Source organism: Ursus americanus, chromosome 8 (assembly GCF_024610735.1).
Source record: "Ursus americanus isolate L20-20 chromosome 8, mUrsAme1.1.p, whole genome shotgun sequence".
In the NCBI taxonomy this organism is placed as follows: Eukaryota; Metazoa; Chordata; class Mammalia; order Carnivora; family Ursidae; genus Ursus; species Ursus americanus.
In genome coordinates, this window is record NC_142134.1 from 49,423,219 (window position 1) to 49,441,474 (window position 18,256).

The 18,256-nt window shown below is 40.0% G+C and overlaps 1 protein-coding gene across 5 annotated transcripts in view; it reads right to left on the reverse strand.

The window, feature by feature from the left end:
* GRXCR1 (glutaredoxin and cysteine rich domain containing 1) overlaps positions 1 to 18,256 on the reverse strand; it is a 296,334-nt gene that overhangs the window by 75,359 nt on the left and 202,719 nt on the right. The window contains exon 5 of one of the 5 annotated variants that reach the window (XR_015725511.1): positions 11,093 to 11,329. The exons of 3 other annotated variants lie outside the window; for them this stretch is intronic. The gene's annotated coding sequence lies outside the window, so the exon portion shown is untranslated. Of the gene's footprint in view, positions 1 to 11,092; positions 11,330 to 17,719; positions 18,040 to 18,256 lie in introns of those variants that run through there. One more of the 5 variants, XR_015725512.1, reaches the window with a different exon arrangement.

Sequence of the window (18,256 nt, forward strand, 5' to 3'; positions counted from 1 at the left end):
AGAACTTGCAAACAATGAAATGAATGTTTAGCTGAGGACCTTTGTAAGCAACATGTTAAAGAAGTAGCATAGTTCCTTCTGACTGCTTATAATAAAAGAAGAGAGAAATGAGCTAAAGATGGAATTGTTGAACAAAAGGGAAAGAGAACTTAAGGATTTGAAAAAATCTCAGCCTCTCCATATTGCAAAAAATGAGAAAGCATGTCTGGAAGGGAACACCAATGGTGTGATTGAGCAATTGTTTTATAAGAAGATTCGTAAAGATGGGAACTTTTATAGACTTAATCAACTATCTCAACAAAATCAAGCAATGGAGATGGGATTAGACCAACAGAAACACTGCCAGGTGAGACTAAAGGAAACAGAGCAAGCAGGACAAAATGAAGGAAGACTGTTGGACTTCTTAGATCCAACAGGACCAGACCAGAGCACTTTTTGGCTGCAAGATGGGATATTCTTCAAGACAAGAGAAGAGGAGCCTCAAAGCAATTCAGATATTAGGCTGCCACTCCCATCACAGGCCCAGAAAGGCAAGGCTGCCTCCACTTTGATTTCAAAGGGCCTGACCGATGCCTAATGGAGCAGTGGGGCTGGTCTGCCCCGTAGAGCTCTGGGTCACATCTCTGGCCCTGATAGAGCTGCAACATGAGCGGCGCCACTGCAGAAAGCCAGGGACTGGGCAGGGCTCTGCAGAGCTCTGGAGGTGATGTTACTACCCTCATAGGTCCAGAAGGTAGGACCTCTGCCCCAGTGGGTTCAGAAAGAGAGACCACTGCTCCAGTGGGGCCAGAAGGCAGAGCATCAAACCAAGAGGATTATTCTCAAGCCTTAAGATATCAAGGAGCTGCCTTCCTAGGTTTTAGACTTTCTGGGACCCATCAGCCTTCCTTCTTTCTTATTTCTGCCTTTTAGAATTGGAATGTCTCGCCCATGCCTCTCCCGCTCCCTTGTATTTTGAAAGCACATAATTTATTTGGTCCCACAGGTTCACGACTAGAGAAGAGTTTTGCTTCAAGATGAGTTTCACTCATATCTCATTTAGATTATATTTAGATGAAACTTTGGACTTTATACGAAAAAGAGTTAAGATTTTGGGGGCTTGTTGAAATGGGATGAATGCATTTTGCATGTGAGAAGGATATGAACTTTGAAGGCAGGGGCAGAATGCAATGGACTAATATCCCCCAAATTCATATGCTGAAAACATAACCCTCAATATGATGGTATTAGAGGTGGGGCCTTTGGGAGGTGATTAGGTCATGAGGGTGGAACCCTCATGAATGAGATTAGTGGCCTTATAAAAGAGATCTCACAGAATGTCTATGTTCCGGTTCTGCCATGTAAGAACATAAGAACCAGGAAGTATGTTCTTTTTAAACACCAAATCTGCTGGTACTTTGATCTTGGACTTCCCAACCTCCAGAACTATGAGAAATAAATGTTTGTTGTTTAAGCTACTCAATTTATGGTTCTGCTATAGCAGCCCAAGTTGACTAAAACAGTGGTCTTAGATGAGTATTTTACCTCTTTATACTTGTTTCCTTACCTCTAAAATGAAAATTATAATAAATATACTCCAAGGAGTTTTCACGAGAAGAGAGAGTATAAACACACCCAGAACTCTTTTGTTGGTGATGTGGTGGTGGTTACTTATGATGATTTTGAGGAATACTGGGTTTCCCACCATTCATTGGATGGGGGCTAAATCATTCTATTGGATATTGCATGAAAATGTGAGCTACATAATACAAAAAAATGTCTGAGTGCCCAGGCAGCCTACTCTCCTGTTACTATAAGAAATAGCATTTCTCTGCCTTCCACCTCCTCACACCCCCCTACCATGTACACCACCCCACACACAGAGCAATCTCCAAATCCTTCTGCAAACAAATCTAGGTGTTTATAAGGGAACTCACATATGCTAATGAGTACAACTGCCTCAGCAGCCATTCCGAGCCTGCCATGTTTCTCCTCTTCTCCACCATCTGTCTCTCTTATCTACTGACAAGGCTTCTGCTGAGAAGGCTCCATGAAATCATTGTTGCCAAAGGTCCTCATGCTGAGACTCATGAGTGCCTACTGAAAGTACTCTCCTTTATAGTTCTCTGTTCCCCACGCACACTGGTATACACCACTGCAAACCTCCTTGTGTGATAGGTGTGCCTGCCAGGATGCATCCTTCCAAGGCCTTGCCATCCAAGACATAAATGGTGGCTCTTGCTCATAGACTGGTCATTATTTTCATGGTTGCAAAGTGACTGCCTGTATGTGATAGCTGGTTGTTATTATATGAACTATGGGCAATATAGTAAGAGAGTGCTGGTGGCAGGGTAATAAATTATACCTGGAATCCAGACATTAAGTTCAGGTGAGCAATTTCTGCAACCAAATAAGGTAGCATTTGGAGTTCCAGAGTATACTGCACACATTTTTTAGTTTTTCATATATTATAATGTTTTGACATCTTAAAAAAAAGAAAAATTCTTTCTGGGGAAAGACTGCCCTTTCTGGGGCTGGCCAATTTTTAGAGACAGTAAAGGATTCAGCCTGGAGCATGCCTTATATGCAAATTAACCACCTAGAACCCTGCTTCTTCTATTTGGTTTGTGCACACCAAGAGCTAATATTCTTCTGCCTTAACCACCCAGGGCCACTAGGACAGCTCCCATAGTTTAGAGTCTGCCAAAATTATTCAAACTAGCCAATTCTAAACTGTTTACCCTGCCCACCTTACATTCCCCATGGAAAGCCCAATGTAGGTTGTGGCTCAAACTCTCCCCTCATTCCTGTATTCTGCCCGTGTTCACCCTGGTGGTTTTTCCATGTGGCTGGGCATGTCACACCATGCCTCCTGTCTCTAGAAGCCATGAGTATTAAAAAACATTGTCTTCCTGAGCCTCTCCTCTGTCTTCTCTTGTGGCCACACCTGACTGACCGCCTCATAAAAGAATCTGGAACACCAAGTAAAGCGTTATTGGTGTAGAAGTTACAGTAAGCCTCTGCCCAGCAGGACCTCACCCCAAGGAGGCAGAAGACCACTGTTGCTAATGTAAACACATCTCTTAAGAGAAAATGGAGACACATAAGAAACCAAGCTTCCTGAACATTCCCCGGACTGATACTTGCTGGTGCCGTTTGCTGAGTGTGTATCTTTTCCATTTATTGCAGCAAAGTCAACGTCTAACAGATCTAAGTATCAGAATGCTTTTCATGCCAAGGTTGAGAGCCTCTGCAGGACTACTTCCCAAAGTAGGAAGCCCCGCCCCCATCTCACCATGGTGTGCAGTTTCAGGGTATGCCACTGATCCTAGGACACAAACCTGTGACTCTCTACCTGTTGGCCTTCTCTCAGCTGGAAGTTCCGGGGAGTTAACACCTCTGTGGAATAGCCTTCCACCAGTGACTTTTGAGGGCTGGAGAATAAATATCTCAGATCCCTTGCCCCTCTCAAGTGCATCCTATATTGTAGGACTGAGCTCTGATTGTCAAGAGCAGTAACTTGCTCAATAACAATGTTTATTTGCTTCCTTCCCTTCTCTGTCTCAATTTCCACTCTTCTACTGGGGCTTCCTGTGATCACTTCACTCAAATTCTTATCTGGGGAACCCAATCTAAAGCAAACATTTACCCTTGATGGGAAAATTCCCCTTCCCCCCAACAAAGCACATTTCTATTCTATTTTTATTTCCCAGATTTTAAAGCAAGGTTATCTTAGATCTCCAAGCTTTCCAAAGATCTTAGTAAAATGGTTCTTTTTTCACCTTACTTGTATTCCTTTCTACCTTGAATGCAGACATTCAAGCCATCTTTTGCTATTACATTGTTTCACATGTTCATCTGTCTCTTCCAAGTAACAGGTAAAGAACTTGAGAAAGGAACTGACTCTTAAACACCTTTCTACTTCCTCAAAATGCCTACCATAGTATTTAGCACATAAACATTCAGTAAGTATGTGTACATAAGTTCATAGTAAATTTATCAAGTATAGGTTGAATACTGTCAGGGGCCAACCTCTGAGGGATTCCTTCGAGATCTATGGAAGCATAGCCATAGGAGGGGATTTAGAGTACTTTCCCCTTAAATTTGGCCTAATAAATTTTGGTACCATCATTTCTAGTGTCTGTACCCATATCCGTTTATGCTATAGATTCTTTGGTCAAGGTACTCAGCTCAGAGCAAGACAACCATACCTTACCTTACTGAAGCAGTACACAATGTATTTCAAACTAAACTGTAAAACCTAGGAAACTCTTCAAAATCTTAGTGTAAAACTACTAGCTGATCCATCCCTACCCTACAAACTAAATTAGGTCACCTCTGGATGCTTTGGAATGGTCCAAATTAACTAATGCTCTCTAAGAGGGTCCCATTCCATATTAGGTAATGTCGATAGTAAAGGTAAAGACAAATAAAACAGTTCAGAATAATAATAATGATTTGGGTAATGGTTTGTTTTTATTTTCTTTCTCCCAGAAACTCCAGAGCTTACAGTGCACAATGACCAGTTTTGCATTGGCAGCAATGAGGGCTATACTGCAAAATACAGTAAATGCTCAATAAGCATGAGCTGAATTAATAAATGAATGGAGAATAAGTAACTCCAGCAGAAATGGAAAGAAGAAAATCACTAAAAACCAATATGTTACTTAGGGATTGATTTTTCTGATGGACAATTAAAAATGTACTTCAACATAGTAAAGGTCCCATATGACAAGCCCACAGCTAACATCATACTCAGTGGTGAAAAGCTGAAAACTTTTCCTCTTAGATCAGGAGAAGTATGCCCACTCTTGCCACTTTTATTCAACACAGAAGCCCCAGCCAGAGCAACCAGGCAATAAAAAGAAATAAAATGCATGCAAATCAGCAAGGAAGAACTAAAACTGTCACTATTTGCAGTGACTGATATTATAGATAGAAATATTACATATTGTTACCTGGAAAGATACATTTATAGATTAGAAAAATTAAAAATATTGTTCTAATGTCCATACTACCCAAAGCCATCTACAGATTTAATGCAATTCCCATCAAAATGCCAACAGCATTTTTCACAGAATTAGAAAACAATAATACTAAAATATGTATGGAACCACAAAAGACCCCAAACAGCCAAAGCAATCTTGAAAAAGGAAAACAAAGCTGGAGGCATCACAATCCCAGATTTCAAGATATACTGCAAAGCTGCAGTAATCAAAACAGTATGATACTAGCATTAAAAACAGATGCATGGATCAATAGAACAGCATAGAGACCCCAGAAGTAAATCCACACTTATATGGCCAATTAATCTATGACAAAGGAGACAAGAACATACAACGGTGGAAAGATAGTATCTTCAATAAATAGTGCTGGGAAAACTGGACAGTTACACACAAAAGAATGAAACTGGACCACTTTCTTATACCAGACACACAAAAAAACCTCAAAATGGGTTAAAGACCTAATCACAAGACAAAAAACCATAAAACTCCTAGAAGAAAACATAGACAGTAATTTCTTTGACATTGGCTGTCAGAACATTTTTCTAGATGTCTCCTGAGGCAAGGGAAACAAAAGCAAAAATAAACTATTGGGACTACACCAAAATAAAAATCTTCTGCACAGCGAAGGAAACCATCAACAAAATGAAAAGGCAATTTAATGAACAGAAGAAGATATTCACAAAAAATATATCTGATAAGGGGTTAATATCCAATATATAAAGAACTTATACAACTCAACACCAAAAATGACAAATAATCTAATTAAAAAATGGGCAAAGGACTTGGACATTTTTCTAAACAAGACATACAGATGGCCAACAGATACATAAAACGATGTCAACATCAGGGAAAGGCAAATTAAAACCATAATGAGATATCACCTCACAGCTGTCAGAAAGGCTAGATTCAAAAAAATCAATAAGTAATAAGCATTGGCAATGATGTGGAGAAAAAGGGACCTTTGTGAACTGTTGGTAGGAATGTGAAATTGTGCAGCCACTGTGGAAAACAGTATGGAGGTTCCTCAAAAAATTAAAAATATAAATACCTTATGGTCCCTATGGTCCAGTAATTTTTCTACTGGTATTTACCCAAAGAAAATGAAAACACTAATTTGAAAAGATATATGCACCCCTATGCTTATTGCAACCTTTTTGACATGGCCAAGATATGGAAGAAATCCAAATGTGCATTGATAGATAAATGGATAAAGGAGATGTAATCTACATATGTAATGGACTATTACTAGGCTATAAAAAAAGGATAAGATCTGGCCATTTGTGACAATATGAATGGACCTAGAAGGTATTATGCTAAGTGAAATAAGTCAGATGGGGAAAGACAAATACCATATGATTTCACTCATATGTGGAACCTAAAAAACAAAACAAAGGAATAAACAAACAAAAAACGGAAACAAACTCATAAATACAGAGGACAAACTGATTGCTGCCAGAGTGAAGGGGGATGAGGGGTTTGGCAAAATGGGTGAAGGGAAGTGGGGGTTACAGGCTTCCAGTTACACAATGAATGTCACAGGGATGAAAGCTCCAGTATAGGGAAGATAGTCAGTGGTACTGTCATAGCACTGCATGGCAACAGAAGCTAGCTAGCTACACTTGTGATGAACCGCGCATAATGTAAAGACTGTCAAATCACTATGCGCACACCTGAAACTAAAGTAACATTGTATGTCAACTGTACTCAAAAAATTTTAAAAATAAATATCAGTTATGCATCTTCAGATGGATAGAGTTAGGAGGTTAGAACCCATTTGAAAGAAACCCTGTCTCTTAAGGAGATTGGAAATGTTCAATCAAAGCAGTTTATCTCATGGCAGTGTTTAATGGAGTAATTACTGAGGCAGAGGTATCTGAATTTTCCCCACCTAGAGGTACCCTATAATGAAGTTTTTGCTCAATCACTGCCAGAAGTGTCCAACTCAGCTTCAAGGTCTGATTCTTGGAGGTGGTGGAAACGGTTGATGAGATTAAATGAATCTGCTGTCTTTGGGTCTAACCCATTCCTCCACTTTTTGCCTCTCCATCTCGCCCTCCCTCTCCACTCATTAAATCCCCTGCAAAGATGCTGGGAGGGTACAAACCCAAGTGATTCCATTTCGTTTATAACTGTAAAGGAAGGAAATTGGTAAGTTTTTACATGTATAGATTCAGCATTTTTTTAAAGGCAGTTACATCTGAGAATGTCACTCTGAGATTAAGGGAATTGTTGAAGTAGGTTACAATAATGATCAAATCGCTGGAAAAAATCATAGGCAATTAAAATCAGCAAAATTTAATTAATTGGTCAGCTGCAATGTATTCTTTTTTAAAAAGTTTTTATTTTAACTCCAGTTAGTTAACGTACAGTGTAATCTTAGTTTTAGGTGTACAATATAGCGATTCGACCCTTCCACACAACACCGGGGGCTCATCACAACGAGTGTGCTCTTTAATCCCCACCACCTATTTCACCCATCCCCCCTTCTACCTCCCCTCTGGTAACCATCAGTTTGTTCTCTATGGTTAAGAGTCTGTTTCTTGGTTTGTCTCTCTTTTTCCCTTTGCTCGTTTGTTTTGTTTCTTAAATTCTACACATGAGTGAAATCATATGGTATTTTGTCTTTCTCTCATTGACTTTTTTTTTTTTTAAAGATTTTATTTATTTGTTCGACAGAGATAGAGACAGCCAGCGAGAGAGGGAACACAAGCAGGGGGAGTGGGAGAGGAAGAAGCAGGCTCATAGCGGAAGAGCCTGATGTGGGGCTCGATCCCATAACGCCAGGATCACGCCCTGAGCCGAAGGCAGACGCCTAACCGGTGTGCCACCCAGGCGCCCCGTCTCATTGACTTATTTTGATTAGCATTACACTCTCTGGCTCCATCCATGTTGTTTCGAATGGCAAGATTTCATTCATTTTTATGGCTGATATTCCATTGTATATATATGTGTATATATATGTACATACATACATATATCACATCTTCTTTATCCATTTGTCTATTGCTGGAATGCTGCAATTTATTCTTAAAATGAACCTCTGATTAGGATGCTGAGGTATTTCATAAAATGACTCACTTTTTATTTGCTTCTAGAATTGAATTATCCTAAGGTTTATACATTCCTAAGTAATATAAAGTTGAGGCTTTTGTTTTTGTATCTATAGGTTTCACATTCTTTCACTAGCAATTTGTCCTAATGCCATACCTAATTTCTCACTTACTCCCCCCTTCCATCTAATTTTCTTCCTCTTTCCAAAACATGTAATATTGTCCTCATTAAAGGGGCATTCGACCTAAACACAAGATCTGTACCTATTTGCCATGTAAGAATTTAAAAATCATTTTACATATACTGAGACGCCTTCCTATGCATTTGAAGACATCTCACACATTTCTTTTTCAGAAAGGATGCAAATGCAGACATTGCTACATAAAACCATGAGCTACAAACAAACTGCCGAAAGCAACCAAGGGTCTCCATTGACAAATGCACCTTGTTTCCAGGGCCATGGTGGAACTTAGACACGTCAATAAAGCAGTCAATGCCTTGTGAAGCACATTCGCTTCTAGACTTCCCTGACCTCCACATCTGAAAGAAAATTCTATCCCTGCCCCCCCTACCTGTTCATTCCTCATTCTCAGTTGCCTTACCTTTTGGAGATTTCCTTCATAAAATTTACCACCATCTGAAGGTACATTATATATTTATTTTAGTTTTTTTTTTTAATTTATTTATTTGATTACCATCTGCCTTTCCAAGGCAAAGGCAGGAACTTGGGATTGTCCCTGTGTATACACAGCACCTGGAGACCTACCTGGCACATAACAAGTACTCCATACATTTCTGTTAAGTAAAGGAAAGCAGTAAAAGAAAATGGGAGGGAAGTAAATAGTAGAAAGGAAAACTGATTTTGTAGTTAGAATGTCCTGAATTTGTAACACAACTTCATTGCTTCTTCTGTTGTTCTATCCAGCTTTAGCCGGTGTAATTGGCAAATACAATTGTAAGATATTTAAAGTACACAATGTGATGATTTGATACATGTACATGGGAAAGGATTCCCCCTCATTGAGTTAATTAGCACATTCCACCATTTCCACATACTTAGCTTCTTGTGTAGGTGAGAATATTTAAGTTCTACTCTGTTAGCAAAGCTTAATTATATAATACAATGTTATCAGCTATAGTCACTATGTTATACATTGGATCTTCAGACCTCATTCATCTTCTAACTGAAGGTTTGTACCCTTTTACCAACCTCTCCCTATTTCCCCCACTGTCAACCTCTGGCAACCATTTTTCTACTTTCTGTTTCTGTGAGTTCTCTCTCTCTCTCTCTCTTTCTCTCTCCCTCTCTCTCTCTCTGTATAAATATTTTTATATATTTTTTACATTCTACATACAAGTGATACTATGTAGTATTTGTCTTTCTCTGTCTGGCTTATTTTACTTAGCATAATGCCTTCCACGTTCACCCATGTTGTCTCACATGACAGAATTTCCTTTTTTTCTGAAGGAAGAATAATATTCAATTGTATATATATCACATTGCTTTATCCATTTATCCATTGACTGACATGTAGGTTATTTCCATACGTTGGCAATTGTTAAATATTATTGCTAGAAACATGGGAATCCAGATATCTCTTCAAGATAATGATTTGTTTCCTTTGTACATATACTCAGAAGTAGGAGTGCTGGACCGTATGGTGAACTTTTTTTAATTTCTTGAGGAACCTCCATATTATTTCCCATAGTAGAAAATACTAGTTCATTGCTTTTTAAATATATGAACTTGGGCAGATTATGTAAGTTCTCTGAGCCTCTGTTTCTTTATATATAAAGTGTAATTATCTTACTTCTTCCACAGAGTTGTTTTAAGGATTAAATGTGAAATATAGGTAAAATCATCAATTCATCAATCATTATTCCTGGCATATTACATGCACACATGTGTTTATTATACAAGTCTCACTTTGTTTCACATAAATATTTCTAAAAGTTTGATATCTATGTGAAAGCAAGGCAGTAGCTACTGAGTGCTGTTGAATCTGAAAGTGAATTATAGGACGTATTCCAGTTATCTAGGACCTCCCATAAATCAGAGGCCCTGCCAGGAATCAGATTCTCTGTCTTTATCACAATGCCCTGCTTTTTCTGCTTTAGATCATCAAGGGAATTGCTTGCCATTTTAGTATTACAATCAGTTGTGCGATTTGTGGTAATTTTTACCAATAGTAACAATGGTTTTGGAAATGATTTACCTTTTAAAATTGAGTGAATTCAAGTTTATCCCCATAACAACTCCATGCTCAATCACTAGCATTCTGAAGATCCTTGAGTGAGAACGATTAGAGAGATGGTAGCATATCAGAAGGTGTGTATCACCTTGCCTGTGGAATGACGCCTAGTAAGTAAGCAATATCTATTATGTATGCCTCTGAAGAAAAAAAACCATGTTGACACATCGTTGGAGATTTTTTAGGAATTGGTGTTTGCAGGAATACTGTGTATGTGCATTGCCTACCCCGGTGACAGATGGTGGTGCAGAAGCATGGGGCGAAGCTAGGAAGAGAAGGGATTAAATTGGTAATTTGCATGTTGCTCAGAACACATTTTTAAGCCAAATTACAATTACGCTATTTGTATACTGTGAAGTAAAAGAAAATTTCTATACACAAAAAGCAAAGATCAAGGTAAATATTTGGCTAAACAGTCCTTTTTTCTTTTTGAATTGGCAAAGTTACCCACTCTAATAGGAAAGATATTTGGTTTGCATGTGTATTAGGTTGTTGAGAGGTTTTCTTATTGGCTCTGGAATGGCTTCTGAGACTATAAACTGAGAACACAGGAACGTAAATTACCTAATAATTGGGGACCAACAGACCCTCGTGGGTTTATTAAGAAATAAATGAGCTCTGCTATCCTCCAACCACCTCCTCACTCAATTCAACCCCCCTCCCACCTTATATCAACAAGACAAAAGGGAGCAGAGAGGATCCTTAGCAGGGCTAGTTGTTAGCTTGCCCTTTAGAGGACTCTATTCTTGCCCTCCTACAGTCATGCCCATCCCTCTAAGGTGAGGGACAAAGGAATGTGCCTACCTGAAGCCTGTGCCTTCTTCATATCATGCTGAGTACTGCAGAATTCTCTCTCCCAGTGGTCCTAAGCCTGCTTTCAGAGCCCACAAAGACTTCTTCCCTGAGGGGCACAACGGCTCCCCCCAAAGAGGGCCAAGGCACGGTCCTTTGCAGCAGGTGGCAGGAAGTCAAACAGCTTGAACTTGTTGGCTCCAGCAACTATACACAGGTATGCAAGGCCACAGTTGGTGTAAAACAGATCTAGGACGGGAAAGATAAGGATGGTAGGCCTGGGGCCATGGGTGGGGAGAAGGGCAGGGATGGTTCATCCCATGTTAACACACAAAATTGCAAGGAATTCAAGAATTTTAAATTCTAACCTGGCCTTAAATGTATATATATCAAGATAAGCAAAAAAATATATTTAACACTTTGTTGGCTTGATATATAACTTTCTCATATTTAGACATAGGGTGTCTAGACCTCCACCTGTACTCGTGTCCCAGGCCCCGCAGATGTTAGGGCCAGGAAACGATGCTCTGGAGCATCTAGGACAGCCAGCTAGTGTCAGCCAAGAGATAAATGAGAAATCCTTGTCACTTTCAATCACGTTTCTCTTTCCTGAAGCATAAGCATGGGGACTTAGAAAGGGAGGGGGGTGAGGGAAAGGAAGGCAGATGGTATGTTCTAGGAGCAGAACATACCCTCTCATCTCTCCGAGTCCTTCCAGCCCTAAGTCAAATCAGCAGGAAGAGAAAGAAAAAACTTGAATGGGATGAGAGAAGTAATGTCTTAGGAGTAGAAAAGTTTGGCATATTTATGGGATTTGTCTGAGATGTTTATGAAATAAAAAAAAAGAGAGATTGGATGAAACACGTTTAAAGAGAGTGATTTAAAGGGAATAAAACCATTTATTATGTAAATTTCACCAAATTCAGACTATTCAAAAAATTATTTAGAGATGGACTAAATGTGTGTGTATGTGTGTGTATCTATAGCATTTCCCATGTACAAGAGGCCCCAGCCCAACACTTTAACTAGAAAATAACCACCATCCTCCACCATAGTATTTCTTGAAGTGGGGTCTTCGGTAACCAGAACCATAATACAGTTCTGAAGTCCCAAATTTAGATGATCCTTAGAGAAAAAAAGGAAAATCTAGAAATGGTTAAAACTGGGGATGTGGGTATAGATGGAACTTGTCTGGGACAGCTCATTGCTATTTATTTTCTAGGATAGAGATTTAAAAGGAAATTATTGAAGGCCTGAATAATAACCCTAGAGCAAAGGCTACTGGCAATAATTTATTGGCCTTTGTTTACTAAAGGTTGAAGAAGAAAAACCAGAGAGAAGAATTATTAAGATCACTACAATAAGGATTTAACCAGGACTAATGTAATGGCTTGATGTAGGAAATGAGAAAAGAATGAAACATTTGATTTTGTGAAAATTACTTTGAAAAAATTTTTGCAAGAAGTAAGAAGAGGAAAGAAGGAAGGGAGAGAGGAAGAAAGAAGGGGGAAGGAAGGAAGGAAGGAAGGAAGGAAGGAAGGAAGGAAGGAAGGAAGGAAAGAAGGAAGGATAGAAGAGAGGGAGGAAGGATAGAAGAGAGGGAGGGAGGATGGAAGGGAGGGAGGGAAGAAGGAAGGGAGGGAATGAAGGGAGGGAGGGAGGGAGAGAAGAAGGAAGGAAGGAAGGAAGGAAGGAAGGAAGGAAGGAAGGAAGGAAAGAAGGAAGGATAGAAGAGAGGGAGGAAGGATAGAAGAGAGGGAGGGAGGATGGAAGGGAGGGAGGGAAGAAGGAAGGGAAGGAATGAAGGGAGGGAGGGAGGGAGGGAGGGAGAGAAGAAGGAAGGAAGGAAGGAAGGAAGGAAGGAAGGAAAGTAGGGAGAAAGGAAGGGAGGGAGGGGGAAGGGAGGGAGGGAGGGAGGAAGGGAAGCAGATTCTTCAGGATTAATCCAGTTTGATAGGAGGACTCAGTCCCACACACTCCATCGAGGTGGGATCTGAAGCAGAACCTCTGTATCCTTTTGATGGGTGCTCCGCACACACCACGTCGACACATTCTCTAAGCTTCCAGCTCCTCTAGGTATGATTACCACAGATTACACTGCTATTTGCTATTTCTATGTGACACTCTGTCCCAACACATATATCATAATTTAGTAATTGGTTTTGAATGCGTTCTGTCTGATGTGTGCATTAAGTGCAGATGGCAGGGGAAGCAAATTAGTTCTCACACTAGTTCATCATAAGCATAAAATAAAAGCCTTTTTGGCTGAATGGGTAAGCATATGATTAGAAATATTAAAATTTTTCTCTTTAGTTGGGATAACTGCCAAGGAATGTATTCACTGTCTGTGCTCAGGGCTCATCCTTCTCCCCACACCTCCCCCTTCACCTTTCCAGTTGCTGACTCCAAGTACGGCAGCCAGTTCTAGAAGTCATCTGTCAGAGTATCCCTTGTCCTGTAATAAACTCTTCCTGCCAGAAATGCAGGAGCAGCACACTGGGGAAAAGTCCTCCCTTGGACAGTCAGCAGGGCCTAACTTCCAGCCTGCTCTTCACACACAGGCCAGACTTTTTGCTTCCCTCTCTGAGATCTAGGGTCCTTTCTGTGGTGCACAAAACCATAATGCTTTGCTCAGTGGAGATACTCCACAGGCGTGCTGGACATATATGTGATAATTCTACACACCCCATATCTCCCAAAGCAAACCAGTAGGAATATGCATCAGGCTCCTTGAGAGTTACAGAAGTCAAGGACAGATTTCCGAATCAATAATGGAAGTGGAGAAGAACTATTATAGAAATTTACACCCCTAGAAATTAAAATTTTAAGCTCCAGGAAGAAAATAAAAAGGAGTTTGGGGAATTGATTTTTTTTTTTTAATCAATACATAATATGTTCTTGGAAATGGCCAGTGCCCACTGGGTTAATACATTCTAAAAGGTCCAGTGAGAGCAATCAAGAGAACATGGCCTGTGAATTTCTATATCATTCAAATGTATTCTCACATTCTGTCAAACTCCCAATTCTGAAGTCACTGATGTGAAAGGTATGAATCTTTCTGTATTTGGAATCACAGTACCCCAGGTATAGCCTGGAAAGGAATGACATTTTATAGTGCACCTTTATAAAATGGAAAGCAAGAGAAAATAGCACCCTTTAAAAATACCATGTCCGGGGGCGCCTGGGTGGCTCTGTCGTTAAGCGTCTGCCTTCGGCTCAGGGAGTGATCCCAGGATCCTGGGATTGAGCCCCGCATTAGGCCCCTCCCCTGGGAGCCTGCTTCTTCCTCTACCACTCCCCCTGCTCTTGTTCCCTCTCTTGCTGGCTGTCTCTTTCTGTCAAATAAATAAATAAAACCTTTTTCAAAAAATTAAATAAATTAAAAAAAAAATAGAAATACCATGTCCAAAAAAGGAGACTAAGAAGATGGCCTATGGCCTCAAATTCAAATGCCCACAGGAGATAAGCAAGCAATGTAAACAGGGGGGACTTGGGCCAGGTATTAAAAAACCAACAGAGTAGATATGAGGATAAATACCAAGGACGCTTGAACTTTGGGCTAGAGACATAATAAAGAGGAATCGAAATAGTGGCATCTTGGAAAGTGCACCTGTCTGACCAGCCAGCCGCTACACAGCTCTACCTGATGTCACCTCAGGAAATGCAGGCCCAGATGTGTCAAGAGATGCTACTAATCTGTATTTATGTAAAATCTCCTGATTTAAAAATATTAGCAACTAATAGAGAAGTTTTTTTTTTAACCCAGAGTATTATTAAGTCATATGATAGTTATTATTAAAATGTCAGCTAGTGGAGCTCCCAGCTCGAACCTAAGATAGATTCACCCTAAGGTTTAGAATGTATAAAAGATGTAAGGGGGAGAATGTCCTAGCACTGTATTCATGTGAGTAAACTCAGGCACCTACTGGGAAAGAACTCCAGTATCAGAAGAAAGATGGTCAAAGCACAAGAATTTGTTATAAAATTGAAGGGAGGTAGCACGGGAGATGGGGGAGTTGAGGACAAGTATCCTTTGTGCTGTTATCTGCTCTTTCAACGCAAAGCACAAAGAGCTTCATCATAGACCACATGGGCACCTGCTGGGGCAGAAGCAGGGGGTATTTCCATGGTTGTTTTTTTTTTTTTTCAATTCTCACTTTTTAATCAATCAAATCTACAAGTTAAACAATTAATTATAGCCAATAGTTACTGAAAGCCAAGTAAAATGGCGCTCTGGCAGATATAAGACATGCTCTCGGGGAACATACACTCTAGAAGGGAACAAGACGGACAAACTCGAAACATTAAGGAACCATGCCTGTGACCAGCAACAGTGGGAGGCAGAAAATGGAGCTGGAATGAGGGGAAGAAAATGGAGAGATACCATAAAGTCAATGGTGAGATCCAGTCCTCTCATGCCATGCATCTCAAACTGTGGCTTGCAAAGGAGTCCCCTGGGCATCTTGTTAAAATGCAACTCTGGTTCCCTAGGTCTGATAGAACCAAAAATTCTGTTTCTTACAGTAAACTTCCAGGTGCAACTGCTGGTCCTTACATGACATGTTGGGAAGCAAGGAGGCTCAATTCTTTCTGGGAACTTTAGTGCTCCAAGGAAAAAACAAAACTTTGTTAGAGCTGGAGTTGCTCAAGAAAAACATGGCTGTGACCCCAGGTTTACACCTTCGTGAAGGTGAGGCTGGTGTGGCAAGGGAGATACTCAACAGGGTGACTTCAGCAGAAATAGCTTGTGCATATACAACTGATTTCAAACCACTTCATCTGTACTCAGAGAGAAGTCAGCACTGGTGATGCTGGAATCTTAAAACACACTCACCAGTGAGGCTCCATATCACATCTCATAACATTAAAAAACTAAACATTAAGGTGACTCGTTCATGGACTTCCTCCCTTCCTATCACTTTGTCTAATTCTATCTTGTTTCCCTATTAGAGGATCTGGTTTGTGCTTCATAATCCCAGTTGTTCCTGCTCCAGCCGGAAACATTGAGGTAGCCTTTCCGCCTAGGACAGCTTCTTTTACAGTGAAATGTATTCGCTCTAAGAAGCTCTTATCTAAGAAGCCCTCTGTACCTCCTTCATCCTGACTGGCCACCTGTTTTGGAGTCTATTTAATTAAAATGAGTGTCAATGGCTCCATTTGTCACCCTGTGTAAGTGAGCGTAATCATAAAGTCACAAGTCGCTGCCAGTAAAGGCCTCGCTCGCGAGTCTCAGCTGAGCTGCAGACATACAGCATTTTCAGTGGCAGTTGTTGCAACCCTTCATCTGGGATTAATTACTCTGCAGGAGCAGTCTGCCTAGTACAACAGAACAATTTTCATTCATCAGCTGTGAGTATGAAATTAATGAAAGCTACAATCTCATTGGAATGCAACACTAAGTTCTCATTTGTGCGATCTATACTGGAGGAAATGGGATACTTTTTTCTCTCCTCTATATATTTCTGCTTTCAGCAAGAAAATCAGATTAGACTTTCATAAATGCCAAGGATTATAGTTTTGGATATACACACACACATACACACACAGAAAGAGAGAGAGAGAAAATGCCAAATGTATTGGGAAAAGAGCAGCAGCCTCTGAACACAATGTATAAAAGCAAATTACAGAAGCCATCCTCCTATCAGTGCTCTTTCTAAGGAAGCAATCCTTAGCTTTATTTCCCCCCAAGCTTTCTTCTCTGACCCTAAAGCAATCACACACTATGAAGGTAAAAGATCATATGGAGATAGAGCATATATTTCCAGTCTCGAAGTTTTTATCAGCATGTACATTAATTCATTGAAAATCTCCATTTAAATTTTAATTACCCTGGAGACTGAAAGTGCCCTGGATAAGGAAGACACCAAAAGACCGGATCTCAGAAGTTCTGGTCAGCACTCATAATGGTGGTTTCCTGAGTCCAAATCACTGTACACATTCTCCCCGCCAAAAGTAAGGTCAAAAAGGAGCAAAAATAAAATGACATATTCTATGCATCAGCATTACTAGGAGGGGAAGAATAGCATAAGCTTCAAATTAACTTAAAAAAATCCAAATTACAACAGAACTTCCTCCACCATCATCATTAGCTTTGTTCACTGAAAGGACAGGCAAGCGATGACAGACAAGCAGCAGTGAGCAAACCTACTACCCAGGTTTGGTTTCTTAACGCCATTCTGCACCAAAAGGTACTGAGGCTCTTTGAAGAAATGGTTGATTCCTGGGATGATCAGAGAAGGTATAAAGTGAGCTTGGAACACCTTATGCCAAAAAGTCAGGAAGTGTCTACACAATTGATTGGGGCATGTCAGAAAGACACCAGTGCCAGTTTAAGGGCCTCCTATTGGCCCAAACTGGAAGATTTAAAGCATTAAAATAAATAAGGACAGTGATGGATTATAACCCAGTGAATAAGAATCCACAAGTATACATACTAATAATAAATAGATGGATAAATAAATCTATAAACAAAGGAGAAAGAAAATCTCTCTTACAGAAGAATACTAATCACTGTAGGGGGAAAAATCATCAATGTGCAAACATAATTCTAAAAATTTATTTGGGCAAAAATCATCAATGTGTACTTAATCCTGGGTGTGGAAGTTTGATGAGTAACAAGATAATCACACAGCCTCAGAGTATCTCCCAATAAATTATTTATTAACAGAATATAGAGCCCAGAAATGGACCCTCAACTCTATGGTCAACTAATCTTCGACAAAGCAGGAAAGAATATCCAATGGAAAAAAGACAGTCTCTTCAATAAATGGTGCTGGGAAAATTGGACAGCCACATGCAGAAGAATGAAACTGGACTACTGTCTTACAGCATATACAAAAATAAACTCAAAATGGATGAAAGACTTCAATGTGAGACAGGAATCCATCAAAATCCTAGAGGAGAACATAGGCAGTAACCTCTTCAACAGCGGCCACAGCAACTTCTTTCAAGACACGTCTCTAAAGGCAAGGGAAATAAAAGCAAAAATGAACTTTTGGGACTTCATCAAGATAAAAAACTTCTGCACAGCAAAGGAAACAGTCAACAAAACTAAGAGGCAACCCACGGAATGGGAGAAGATATTTGCAAATGACATTAGAGATAAAGGGCTGGTATCCAAGATCTATAAAGAACTTCTCAAACTCAGCACCCAAAAAACAAACAATCCAGTGAAGA